Below are 11,085 nucleotides of genomic sequence, written 5' to 3'. Positions count from 1 at the left end.
GCATCAAGCTGATCAAATGATATCTATGATGAAGTAATGATTGAATCAGAATGAAATTCAATGGAATAGGCTGAAATTAATAAGAATTAACACTAATCTCTGATCTATTGATCAATTCAGTGAATTAATTGATCAATAATCTCCCATCAACAAGTGGAAAAGCCATTAGCAATTGGATTATTGAGAGATTTCAGAGATTAGTAAAAGGGAATACCTCCATTAAGCTTGAAGAATATGATGGATGTCAGCTTCAATCCCATTGATGCAAAAGTTCTTCATAATCCATCATAAATCCGTCATAAAGCTTGAAATCTCTATAGAATCAGTCCATACAAGCTCCAATATGATGAAATCCTTGAAGAATCAATGCTCTGGCCTTGCTTGAACACTTGAATATCAAAGATTCAAGCCCCTTGATGAAAAGCCCCAAAATAATCCTTCCATTTGAGTTCCAATGTCATGCACGGGCTGAAATCTCCTCAATGTCTTCAATCTTGGAGCCTATCCGGCTTGTACTTAGCATTAGAGAAGCCTTGGAGGTCGGGGAAGTCCAAATTTTAGAGAAATTTGAGCTTCCAGATATGTGGCTATGGTTGCCCTGCTGTGTATTAGGGTTTTGAGCAAAGGAATGGTTGATCGAGTTCTTCTGAGGCTGAAGATTGTTGTAAACAAGTGTTGATGAAGCCTTCAAAACCTTTGATCAATGAGCTGAAGATTTGAAGCAGACTGACCAAGGAAGAGGAGCAAGAAAACCAGTGTATTTTTCGACGCATTTTGCTGGCTGATAATCTGCATCATACTTCAACCATGGTACTCCTCTTGAAGCTCATGCAACAAGAAACCTTTGCCCTATGCTTTGGCAGTGAGAAATGATCAGTAGAGAGAGGTATTTGGGAATTTCTTGACAGCCACCATGGAAGCTTCAGCCAAAAGCTTGAAAGAGAGAGAAGAGAAGCTCTCTTTTGAAAAGTAACTGTAATTTAGCCTCTAACTAAGCCCTGTTAACCATCCTTTACCCTAGTTACCTCCATTTTTGCATGAAGTTTGATGACATCCTGCCATTTAAGCCATTATCTGCCATATCAGACCTTGGATATCTCCATATGTAGTCTCTTACTAACTGTAGATGATCTGCAGCACTCCACTAGTCACTGTCTTGTACCATTTTTGTCTGAAATTGATTTTGAAATAGGAAAATGGGACTGAAAATAGAAGAAAAGAATGGATCAAAGACTCAAGCTCTGATACCACTTGTCAGAGAGAGAACTAGGGAGAAAGAAAGAGGAGAGAGAAGACTGTAGAAGAGAGAGAAAGACTGCAGGAAGAGAGAGAAGAGGAGTAACAAGGAGAGAGAAAGACTAGATTTAGAGAGAGAAAGACAGGAAAGAAGGGAAAGCCATAGAAGCAGTAAGGAAGATGGGAGAGAAAGACTGTAATTGTATTAATGTGTCAAAAAGATGTGAAAAATTACATCTCCTCTCCTTGTATAACAATGTCAGTGTGACATGGCATAATATCAATGTTATTTACACTAATTTGTTATTCCCAACTTTTTACACTAACAAGAACTACTAAGCATGTGGAGCACCATGCCATTAAGAGGGCTTCTTAAGGAGTGTTACCACAAGACCACTTCATGAGCACCCTACTCCATCCCCATGCCCTCGAGCAAAATGTAGGTGTCCCCATGAGCTCAAGTAATATGTGTATGGGTTTCTTTATCTCAGTTAATAGCAAAATGGGCTTATAATTTTTGTTGTTGTAAGCTTGGTGCAACAAATGATACTTAACAATAAGTTTCCTTCTTGTGACACCCTTTTTCTCGAAGCTTTGTATATGATCTTTAGAATGCCTTATGCACAACCTCAAGATGGAGATTAAGAGAGTACTTATAGCGCTATCTGCAACTTCTTTAATTGAAATTTACATGTAAACACTTTAATGTACAAACATTGAATGACAAGTAATACAACTTTTTGATTCTCTATAAAGATATGGCTTTCAATATATATCAACTATGGAAAGTTAAAACAATAAATACTTCTATCATAGTAGCAGTGAAATTGACATTGCAAACTTATTATCGTAAAAAACTTTACATATCCACAAATCAATCATTTATAGCATTTAATTTTTTTTACATCAAGGCAAAAGGATGCCATGTCATGATGTTTGAGCTCGACGAATGTTACTTGGGATCAATGCATCCTCCAAGCAAGACGATCCTCAATATCTACATTTGTTACCTCTACATTCATTTGAATCTTAATGTCCATTGCAACGGTGTGTATCATTGCAATACTTGTCAGCCTTGTTTGCCAACAATCTATTTTGAGCAGTGTCATGCACATATTTATATGTGCTAAAATTTTACTCAAGGCTAGAGTTACTAGCACATTGCACTAGCATATGTACAATAAGGGTTCTAAAATGTGGAGAAGTATCTCCTGCATTCATAGTCCAATACTTCCATGCCGACTCCTTCTTGGCCATCTCTTTCACAAAGGGATTAGAGAATGAATATTCAAGATATAACAAATGGGGGGCACTATACAATGGTGTATGGGCTACAATCCATCTCCTTTAAACATATTTAACAACATCTTTCTTTGAGATGCCTTTAATGGATTTTGCCAAGGCTTTGCAATGGAGTCTTTAATCTACATAGGAGAGTTTCAACTCAATTGCATAGTCCACCATGTCATCCATTCTTTTCTCATGTTTGCCACTCATTCACCCATGCTACGTATGGCATACATGATGAGTATCATTACATGATATGCACAGACTCTAACGAGTTATCCTTGTTCAAACAATTAGAATGCAACTTAGTAGCCTTATCCCTCACTCACACACTTTGCTTAGCCTCCTAATCGTGCATATCCATATACAAGAATGTCTCTATCATAGCACCCTTGTTTCAAAGTAAGGACTCCAAAGTATAAAAATAGGTGCAAAACCATCTCTTCTATAGGAGGCTTAAATTTGCATTATATCCAAGCTCGATATATATCCAGTACTCGACTTCTCTTGTGAACGAACTTGACAACTCTCTTACAATCATCAATCATGCTAGAAAACCAAGATTTATTATTTTTATACCAATGTTTCAATACTAAATTAAGAGAATGAGTGTTGCAATCACTACATATAATCTTTAGATATCACTCTTCTACAAGCCTAAATGCTTTTTTACATTTCTTTGCATTATCCATAACTTGCACCACATGAGATTGCCCTATCTCTTCAATAGTCTTGCATAAAAGCTATGTAATGTATTCCCTAGCTTAATTTTTCATGTGCTATTTATAGTATCTCTCCCATTAGTGAAATCAAAGTGATGCTTACCAATTGTCACTATTGACCAACCATTTGCTACAATAGTACATCTAGGCATGCCCAAGTCATATAGAACGACCCTTTCAAACCATTCCTTCACCTCTAAGTGGCACTTATCAACATCGTCTCATATTGAGTGACAAGATGGTGGGAAAAAGGCAACCTCAAACTCCCCAATTTTCTTCCATGCAAGTTTCCAATGATCATTATCCACAATTGTCATTGCATGGACAAGAGGAAAAAAAAAAACCCCTAGCCAAGGCCTTTTGCGCTTCTTCTAATTGTGTCACATGAAAACTCTCATGGAGAGAGGCTTGATGAACACTTGTTGTGTTCCTAGACAAACTGCTTCCCCCATCCAGTTATACTAGAAACTCTCCAAAAAGGTAGAAGCATGGGGTGTTTGATATTGAGACACTTGGCCAATTGACAATATCACTTTGTGAGTCAAACATCTCAACTTCAGTACATGATACTCTTACAATGAAAGCCCTTGTGCTTTCAAAGTACTCTCAAACGGCTTTAGCAACTTGTTTGGCAGGTGGCTGGGTGTTGAGACACATGCATGGACTTCTTTACACTATCAAGGAAATAGTCCCTAATGCGAGGTGTACTATCAAACTTCGTGATATGACAAAAATTATACTCTCAATGCATATATCCACTTTTTCTTTTGGAAAATTGCCACTCTATTCCTAGGGACCGTTTCTTTGTAGCTAGAACCTTACTTTGCATTACTTGGGTTTAAGGAAGAAGCATTGGTTATTTTTGAAAACTAGGAGAATTGGTGCCCTCATATTCTTGGACACTATAGTGCACATGGAGGTAATAAGTAATTAATGATCACTACTCTATAATATTACTAGGTACAATTTACAACAAATCATGGCAGTAAAATAAAACAGATAAGCAAGTAATACATGAAACAATCCATGGAACAAACAAACAAATGAACTATATAGTAATTCATGGAACAATCAATCAATTAAATTATTAATCTTCAACAAACAAATTAAGTGTGGTTAAAAATAAGAAACATCCTCTCACATACAAATGCTATTCTTATATCATTTCAACAACTATATACAATTCACAAATACTAATCATTTTGGCAATAAAGTGAAAATGTGTAACAAATATTGTGTACTTTTAATAACACATGATGCATGTGAGTTGAGACATGAAAGAATTGTGAAACAGATAGGTAAACATGCAATCATGATGTGAACATAGATAGCTTCTATACCTTAAAGAAATGCACTAATATTCTGAACATTCATAGCTTTTATACTCCACAAACATTCATAGACACATGTATATATTGTGTACATATACTTATATTGAAATATTATATAGTGAATTAATAAACAATTGGTATACATAACTTACCAACAATAAGTATAATATTAAAGCACTTGTTTAAACCAATGACAAACAAACACTAATAGACTAATTTTTCATAGTTAAAAACAACATAGTTCAAATAGCGTCAAACAATAGCCATACCATGAACTAACATTGCCTAAACTAAGGCATTCACACATTAAAAGAAGTTCACACATGTTTAATTGCTATTTTTTAATCCAATGCTTCATATCTAGGATATCTACGACCCATAAGAAGACCAAATACCCAAGATATAAAGCTCTTTGTGATTTCCCCAATGTTTATTCAAAAACAAGCCCCAAGACTTGCAAACAATCACGAATTGCCCCTTGTTCTTTCTAAAATAAATAACCCAATCTTATTTGCACACGCTTTGGTTCCTTGTTTTGTTGTATCCCGATGCAAAGAATGGAACATGGCTTATTGAAATATTCTCACAACCATCTACTCAACACATAAGATATTCTCCAAGTTTACCCGTAGGAGAGTTCTTTACCCAAATGGCACTCTCCAAGAGACTCACTCAAAAGTTGGAAAAGTGAGAAATGTGATTGGAATCCTCTATATATAGTTAATGTTATTTTGAAGTTTATACATAGCAAACTTGTATACATATAGCATATGTACAATATAACTTGGAGTGAGAAATGTGATTGGAATCGTGTAAATATAAATAGCAAACTTCACCTAGTTAATGTTATTTTGAACTTTATTAACATGGAATTGTAGAGTTAATGATGTGTTATTATTATGAGTTCACAAAAATGTAATCATGTCATTGTGATCCTTGCATGCCATGGGCAATGCGAGTTAACATAGGCTAGCTTAGAGTTTAATCACACCAACTGGAGAGAGAGACATGTAGAGCCTCACAAGTCCCCAAGGAGAGGATTTGGAGAAATTGCCATGACAAGGTGGAGACAATGGAGCACTTCTTATACAGATGTGCTTATACCCAAACACGAGAGATATATCACTTTGTTCCAAGGTAGCAAATTGTACATTTAATGACCAAATAAGAGATACTTGGGCCACTATATATTGACATCTAGAGATTCAAAGCATACACTTTGTTCTAGGGATAGCAAACCATATAGTTGATGATGAGCATACCAAATCAAAGATATTTGAGATGTTATATATAGAAGATCTAGAGTGTCAAAGCATCCCTACTAGTGGTAGATATATGGGATAGAGTATGACAAAAAACCCTGACAAGGTTTTATCAACAGAATGCTAGTTCAAGGACATACAATCATAGGGACCATGAGCCTGAGAGGGATAGAGTATGACAAACAACCTTGACAAGGTTTTACAAGAGAACACTAGTTCGAGGACATACAATCATAAGGACCATGTCACTGAGAGGGGTATCCATACAAAGGGCATAGGAGATTAGAGTCTCTCAACAACCTAGTGCTTTTAGTTGAAGACAGCCCTACTCACACTAGATAGAGGTCATCAGATTCAACAATGACATGAGATGCACTTATCCCACCACACCAACTCTTGTACCCAAGAGACGCACCTAAATGATGAAGCACGCACACATTGCACACTAGATAGGATTTTCACTTTTCACTTTCTTAACACCATGAGGATGTGTGCACATTAGATAGGATTTTCACTTTTCATTATCATAGGTTGATTTGGTCTTACTTAATTGAAGAGAGTTCTACTCACCTTAAGAAACCTCATTGTTCTTTCTACACTACTTTCAAGTATACTTGGGATATATTCAATGAGTCTTTGTTCTAATTAAGGGTAGCTTGTCCTATTATTTGAAGCATTGAGAATTGCACTCAACCTACAAAAGACTTGAAGCAACTATGAATTATCTTAAAGTGACAATGTAGTTTGAAATTTTTTTTCTCTCTCAACTTGGAACCAATAGTTGGGCATTGCTAGCAAACCAAATCCTTCCATCATACATTCTAAAGCAAAGAAAAGAATATTTGATCTCTACTTTTAAAAATGGCATAGACAATTACAATCAAAAGCCACCAAGACTAAATTTCTATGCATTTTCATGAGAACCAAGACTTCTATGGTGGAAACACATTGACATTGTTGACAAGAAACACCTCGTCCTAACGACTCATTATCAACCACAAATAAGGAGAGCAACCCTAACTCTACAAGTCAAGGGCAATCCCTCTCATATTAATAACAATTCAAGATTGTAGGAACAAATTGAACCACAACTCTATCATCAAGTTCAAGTAAAGATTCTTTGAAACATCTCTAGGACATGTCAAACAATGATGTCACCATTACTTATCGTACACCTTACAAGACAAGACAAAACTTCTACGTTAGTCTAAGAGTCTCTACATCCAAAAATAATAACATGCATGCACCACATATTATGCATCTAGTTCCATCCGTCAAATGAAGCATCGATCTTTGCAATAACAATGCAATCAATCTAGATTTGAGTACATCTACTAGCTATACTATCCTGACTAGAGGCCTTTGATAGACTAAGATGTAATGGGATGTGTCGAATAAGATTTGTCTTGTAGCACTTACAATCCTATTCTTTGGGCATTGAATCTAAAGCATTGTTAGTTCAATGTTTAGAGATTTAATGGGATGTGTTGAATAAGATTTGTCTTGTATCCTATCTCTTTGGGCATTGAATTTAAAGCATTATTAGTTCAATGTTTAGAGACTTATTGCATACACTAGGCAATGGGCTCCACAAATGAGTTGATCAAGAACTTTCCACTTATGGCATTAAGCATTAAAAGCATGTTGCAACAATCAAAGGCTTCACTGATGATTCCAACTTCACATAATTGATTTGAATGTCTCATAGATTGCAAATCATAAGGAAGCTTAATATTATTCACGATAACAACATTTAAATCCACAACTCTCAGACTAAAGAAGATTGTGCTTACAACAATTATAGCTCTTCTCAATCTACTTGGTTCAATCAATGTCTCCACATGTATCCCCACTGTACTATGACTAAAGACCTGAATAAAGAATTGTATTTACCTCCCACATGCTATTAGGCATCACTAGAAAGGACCACACTAATAGTAGTAAGGCATCTACACACAAAACAATCCTTCCTTAGCGATATAACTATCATGTCTAGCTCAATAGCAAAAATTCTCACTTGCCTAAATAGAGAAGAAACTTCTAATGTGGAACAAAGATTTGAGAGTAAAAATCTTAGCTTTTACAAGCTCAACCTCTCCACAACAATTGAAAACCTGCAATCATGCATAGATTTATTAACCCAATGCTCAAGCCATCCAAGATTAAATGTTGTAGGGAAGAAACTAAGCCCTTAAGGATTTACAGAATCTCCAAGAAAATCTTGAGAATGAGACCCTTTAAAACCACAATGCTTCCAAGAAGGATAATAGATGTACAAATGTAGATCATTTGGATCAACCATTGACATTCAAAATTGTTTTGATAAGAATAAGGTGTAGAATTCACAAATCCTCATTACAACATTATGCCAAATATACAAATTTTAAATAAGTTATCTTGATTACAAGTATGAAATTGAACTTCACTTTTTTTAACTCCTCTATCAAGTAGAACCACTAAGGATTCCTTGAATGTGCAAGCTTTTGAATAAATAAACATGGGCAGTGAAGACAACCAAAATATTTGGAAACCGGACCAACCCAAAAACACCCAAAACAAAAGTAGTTTTCAACATAGATAAATAGCTCACTTGCCCACCAACATCTACAATATATGTGGTAAAATCTGTTTATCACCAGACCTGAATTTGTTTGCAAAGTTTGATAGTTGAACACATTCAACTTGAGTGATTTATGCATGCTCACATGAATAGCTCACTTGCCCAACATCTACAATATATGTGGTAAAACTTGTTTATCACCAGACCTGAATTAGTTTGCAGAAACTTGATAGTTGAACACATTCAAGTCCAGTGATTTATGAATGCTCACATCAATGAAAATACACAGTTCAGATTATGCTTCACCCAATAATGTGAATAACAAAAGGACACGTACACCTGCCGTTAGCACCTAAGATTTTTGAGACCAAGGCAGAATAACAAAAGTACCTCATGGCCTTAAACCTACACATATGGTTCATCTCTTCAATAAGAGCCCAGAGAGATGTCTTGTCATCTCCTAGACTATCTACAGCAGACAACATTAAAATAGAGTTTTTTTCAAGGAAGTCCCTTCACAGTAACTGAGCCTCATTTGAAATCACCCAACCAAATTGCTGATGCCTTGCACTCGCAAAGGATACAAGTTAGCATGACATGGTTACTGACTACTGCACAGCTAATGGCTTGTGCTCGTGTTACCAGAAGGTATAATGTACAGGCATATACAGATACAGGTTCATTAAGGATAAACTGCATAGCTTCAGAGAGTCGAAAATCCAGTGTTACCTGCCAATATGAAAGGACAGACAAGAAATGACAATGAGACAACTTTCACGAACTGACAGCCCCCTACACATATGCTTACTATGAAATCATACCCAGATAACATACATGATTTAGTGACCCATTGGGATCTAAATGTCAAAACTTACTTCTTGTGTGGGATGAATTGATGTTGCCAACCAAGAAAAGCTCGGTTTCTGACTCCAGGAGACCCCACATTGAAGTTGTCCCTAAATAATTTGGGAGTATAATAGCAACAAGATGTGATTCTGGATCAAGCCTTTCACCTTCATGCACCGTATTTTGACATGCATGCTGCCGCTTAATCATGAGTAGGGTCAAAATGTTGAATTAAACTAGCTGTTCTCTGCAGTAAAGTGCATAAAATCAACAGATACATTAAAGCTCTTGTCCTGGGATCAAAGAACACACTCAAAAAGTTTTCTTAACACTTGATTCAAGCACTATTAGCCCGAACATAATTCTCACAACCCCCACCTCCCGCCGACCCCCCCAAAAAAAAATGCACAAAGTGTGAAATGAAATCCTAATACCTTCATGGTCATAGGAGACTATGCTGATTTTGAACAATGTGATCATTGTATCTATGTTGTATTTATGGTAAGCATGCTCAAATGTCACATAAAAAATCTCTCTCTCTAAAGTCTTCACCCTTAAGAGTTGGTACATTCAAACGTATATTAGATACCAGGGTTATCTCTAAGGGGAAAGAAGCATTTCATTACTTTTGTTGATGATGCCACATGCAAAGTATGGGTTTATCCAATCCGTTGTAAAGACAACGCCTTGGATAAATTTAAAAAATTACTGGTACTTGCTGAAAATCAGACCAGCAAGATATTAAAGTGTCTTCGTTCTGACAATGGTGGGGAATATGTGTCCAAAGCCTTTCAAGACTTTTGTGATAGCAAAGGGATTAAAAAGGAGTTCACCCCCCCTCACAATCCACCCCAAAATGGTGTTGCACAATGTATGAACAGGACCATTCAAGACAGGGTACGTACAATGCTATCACATGTTGCTTTACCTCATGGATTTTGGGCAAAGGTTGTTATGGCAATTGTACACTTGATTAATCAGTCACCAAACACGTCTTTTGAGGTGGGTTGAGGGGGCAGGAGGTCCTACAAGAAGCATGGTCGAGCAAGCCACCTTCCTATACTCACTGGAGAGTGTTTGGCAACAAGGCATTTGTACACATTCGCAAGGAAAAACGCAATAAACTTGAGCCAAAGTCCAGCAAATGTATTTTCCTAGGATATGGTGATGACGGTGAAATGGGTTATAGGTTATGGAATCTTGAAAAAAGGAAAATTGTATGCAACAATGATGTTATCTTCCAAGAAGATCGCATGCATAAACAACCTGAAAAGACCAAGGAAGTCAAAAGGATTGTAGTTCGAGAAGATGTATCGATAGGACAGCAAAGAATGCCTGCTAGATAGCAACAAATACCTGTTGTAAATAGCCTTGGAAATGCAGGGAATGATGCTAAAAATGATCATCAAGATATTGCCCATGATGTATCACAATTCCAGCAAGAATAGAGGCCTTTGGAACAACCAGAACCAGCTGTACTAACAAATCATGGTGAGCCGTCATGCTTCGAGAAAGCAATGGATAGAAAAGACAACAAGAAATGGCATCAAGCTATACTGTCAGAGATGGAATCTCTCATGAAAGATGGTACTTGGGATTTGGTAAATTTTCCTAAAGGGCAGAAATTGCTACCATGCAAATGGGTTTACAAAATGAAAGTCACTTCTGGTTGTTTGCCAAGGTACAAAGCACGACTAATTGCTAAAGGGTGCAAGCAGGAACATAGAATTGATTTTCAATTTTCTCATGTAGTCAAAACGACTACTTTACAAACCATTTTGGCCTTGGTTGCATCTGAAGATACAGAACTCATAGAGATGGATGTAAAAACAGATTTCTTA

At 36.4% G+C, this 11,085-nt stretch overlaps 1 protein-coding gene across 3 annotated transcripts in view; it reads right to left on the bottom strand.

Moving 5' to 3' along the window:
* Window positions 1-8,562: 8,562 nt before the first annotated feature.
* Window positions 8,563-11,085, bottom strand: part of SSE1 (shrunken seed protein (SSE1)) — a 122,856-nt gene continuing 120,333 nt past the window's right edge. The window contains exons 9-10 of one of the 3 annotated variants that reach the window (XM_087678061.1): window positions 9,274-9,484; window positions 8,563-9,127 (exon numbers count right to left, since the gene is read on the bottom strand). The gene's annotated coding sequence lies outside the window, so the exon portion shown is untranslated. Of the gene's footprint in view, window positions 9,128-9,273; window positions 9,492-11,085 lie in introns of all 3 variants that reach the window. The other 2 variants (XM_087678062.1, XM_087678060.1) reach the window with 2 other exon arrangements.

This window comes from Lygodium microphyllum, chromosome 5, assembly GCF_053477565.2.
Source record: "Lygodium microphyllum isolate KBCC chromosome 5, Lygodium_microphyllum_v1.1.10, whole genome shotgun sequence".
NCBI classification, from domain to species: Eukaryota; Viridiplantae; Streptophyta; class Polypodiopsida; order Schizaeales; family Lygodiaceae; genus Lygodium; species Lygodium microphyllum.
The sequence above is the reverse complement of the archived record's forward strand: the minus strand, read 5'-3'. Positions and strand labels throughout refer to the sequence as shown.